Here is a 3,345-nt window from a genome sequence, read left to right on the forward strand (position 1 = left end):
AGCTGAATGAGATGCAGATTCACTCTCTGCCAGCAGGTGGCGCTTAAAGCGTTTCCTTGGTTTCCGCTGTAAACAAAGCAGCGCTGCACTTATGAACTTTAATATGCATTATACAGAGGCAAGAGGAAAAGAAAAAATACCATCTAAACTTTTCGAAAGACAGTAAGTTCCCCTCAAACATGCATTCATATAAACTCCTACCCCTAATAGAATCGCGATTTGTTTAGCATCTCAACCGATTTGAATTGTCACATATTTAAATCGATTTTCAACCGGTTCGTGGTTAATCGTTACATCCCTACTAATAATTAATACTTTTATTAAGTAAGGATGCATTAAATTGATTAATTAATTGATTACAGTAAAGTTTTTTTTTTCATTACAAAACATTTCTATTTCAAATAAATGTTGTTCTTTTGAACTTTCTATTCAGCAACGATTCCTAAAAAAATGTATTATGGTTTCCACAAAAATATTAAGCAGCACAATTGCTTTCAACATTGACAATAATAAGAAATTAATCTTGAGCACCAATTCAGTATATTAGAGGATTAAGGATCATGTGACTCTGAAGACTGGAGTAATGATGCTGAAAATTCAGCTTGGCAATCACAGAAATAAATTACATTTTAAAATATATTCAATAGAAAACAGGTATTTTAATATTTCACAATATTACTGTCTTTCATTTTTACTGTATTTTTATCAAATAAATGCAGCGTATTTATTCATTTTAAATGTAGTTACTACAGAAATTACCAGAAATGTTCTACTATATTGAGATTATACTGATACTTCCAGGTTTTCTATGACCATGGGAAGTGGGAACCCTGTTTATATAATAATATACGCACCATACTTTTGGAATGACATCACATATCTTAACGGAGAGCTTGCAGCAAACCATTTTTCCACATTTGGGCTAAGGAAACCAACTATGTCCTTACTTGACATCCAAACAGGATCAATCATTCATATCAACAGCACAAATGTTCCACAACATTAGTTTAAAGAGGTTGCAAAGCATTACACCATTCTAGAATCTCACTTTAGCGGGTAAACTGACACCAACATGTGTGATAATCGTCAGCTTGGCATGATTAGTCACATTATCGACTCCAGCCTTTAAAATGGTAATTACATGTGAACATGTTAATTATTCATGACACATTAAAGCAATTTAAAACAGCACTGCAACAAATGTCCCAGTAATGTAACAAAACCTCAACATCCGATCTAACACACTACAGAAACAGGGTGTGTAAATCATATTAAATGCTCAAAAATGATCAGTGCAATTCTGACCCAGATTTTCCAGCATTGCATGTGCAGGGATGTGGGATTGTTAGCAGGAAATATATGTAGGCTAGCAGCTGTTGCTGCACATTCCCTGCAGCACCCCACTTCCTTATGATCTAATCCCAAGTGAAAGCGTGTATGCGAGTCTACGTTGCAAAGTGAGTCGGGGGCAGGTGTGTGCGGCATATTCACAGTATGGCGCTGCCCAGGGTTCCCCCACCCCCTGTTCTGAGCCCCTGATGGTGAATGGCATGTGTGTATGTGTGCAAGGAGGGGCTACTATGAAGCTGGAGAATAAGGGTGTGTCCTCAGACATCCTACTATAAAAAGAAACAGTACGGTGCATGAGCTACATCTGTCCTGTCCTCACAACACAGCCCAGAGAAAAATTATTGGAGCATTTGTTCCTCGCCGTGACTCATAGAGGCCTTCCTCAAGAATGACCCACTTTTGAACCGTGCCATATTCCATGAGATCCAGATGGCACTCTTCTGGGTAGTATGAAGTTCATGAAAACTTCTGATCTGTCTTGTGGAAACAACTTCCATTCAATAAAACAGGACAGGCCATTTAGTGCAATTTTGAACTATTAGAGCAAAAAGAATCAGTGCAATTAATAACGGAATATATATATATTTAAAATGTTAATTGTGGTAATGGGGAAAATAAATGGAATGAAAAGACAGAAAGAATCCGTGCAATATATGTAATATACATAATTTAAAATATTATTTTAAATTGCATAAAATATTTTAAATGATATAATGCATTCTACAAATTAAAATTAAAATATTTTAAAAATTATTTTAGAATACATTATATTATATTATTTACATTTTTTATGCTGAAACGTTCATTGCCGTAAAATGAAAGGAAGGAAATATAACATATATTTAATATTAACATTATACCGTATTAACCTATATTATTTCTGAATTTTCATGCTAGAATGTTTAAATACTTCTAGTTTGCAAAGCATGCATGCAGTCACGTGAAGTGTAAACATGACTACAAGAGGTATTTTATGACCATGTACACACATGCACATTTGTGCAATGCAGTGCATCAGTGGTGTCTTCTGATATGTAGATTGCATGAACAAGGCTTAATTTTAAGGCTGATGATGATGGTGATGAAGTAGACTCATCCCATTTGGACCATATCGAGGGTGTCACACAAAGGGGCGACCAAGCCCTTACTCTAAACAACACATTCAACACGCCTCAAGGCATCATGAAATGCCAACGTTGGATTTTCAAAATGTATCAGGATATTACAACGGCTTCATAACGGAAATATCAGTTGTCGGGCGTGCGCTCGCGTTTAATCGTGTTTATTGCTGGTGGGCTCGAGCTGTTTGTGGATATACGACATCCACATTGATCGACTAGATTATTAAATATCGTTCAATCGATAGTTAAACAATTACCAGCTCACATTAGGAATGATACTGTATAAGGGAAACACGAGACACAAGACTGGGAGATTCTTTCCATACCACAAAATTACACGATTCCGAGCCAAGCAATATATCTCTGTGCTAGTCAGCGAGGAGTTTCTTAAAATAACTTACAAATGAATGCAAAATAGCGAGACATAGCACACTTACTTCCTTTGTTATATCCTTAAAAAGCGATTTTCCTTCACTTTCAGCACTGGTGAACAATAAACCCTGTTAGACGGGCAGGCAGACAGACAGGCAGATGCTTCGGTAGACCTTGCAGCAGCATCCCCAGACAGTGAGAGCCAGGCGTTGACCAATCACAGGCGACATCCACAGCGATGGATTCAGCAGCGGCCAATGGCATTGCAGTATGGGCGTGTCCTGTCGTCAGTGGTACGTACCATTTACACAGATTTACAGGGGATGGAACTGGATCATTAATGTGGCAACCGTGCAAACCAGACGAGATGGTCCTCACTGCAGAACACAAGATCCAGGGGGCGAGGTTGGATCCAGATCCAACTCCTCCCACCTTACATATACCTAAACCTACCCGTCTCCACCCCCTGATCCCTAAACCCACCCATCTCCACCCCTCAACT

General features: G+C 38.0%; 1 protein-coding gene and 1 long non-coding RNA gene across 2 annotated transcripts in view; one reads left to right on the plus strand and one right to left on the minus strand.

Annotated features, from left to right (window-relative positions):
- Positions 1-3,021, minus strand: part of LOC107741845 (dihydropyrimidinase-related protein 5-like) — a 17,049-nt gene extending 14,028 nt beyond the window's left edge. Inside the window, exon 1 of the mRNA XM_016554638.1 lies at positions 2,909-3,021. The gene's annotated coding sequence lies outside the window, so the exon portion shown is untranslated. The remainder of the gene's footprint in view (positions 1-2,908) is intronic.
- Positions 1-3,345, plus strand: part of LOC107741847 (uncharacterized) — a 14,278-nt gene that overhangs the window by 8,225 nt on the left and 2,708 nt on the right. The window lies entirely within an intron of this gene.

The sequence above is a fragment of the Sinocyclocheilus rhinocerous genome, unplaced genomic scaffold (genome assembly GCF_001515625.1).
Source record: "Sinocyclocheilus rhinocerous isolate Xijiao unplaced genomic scaffold, SAMN03320098_v1.1 scaffold1157, whole genome shotgun sequence".
NCBI classification, from domain to species: Eukaryota; Metazoa; Chordata; class Actinopteri; order Cypriniformes; family Cyprinidae; genus Sinocyclocheilus; species Sinocyclocheilus rhinocerous.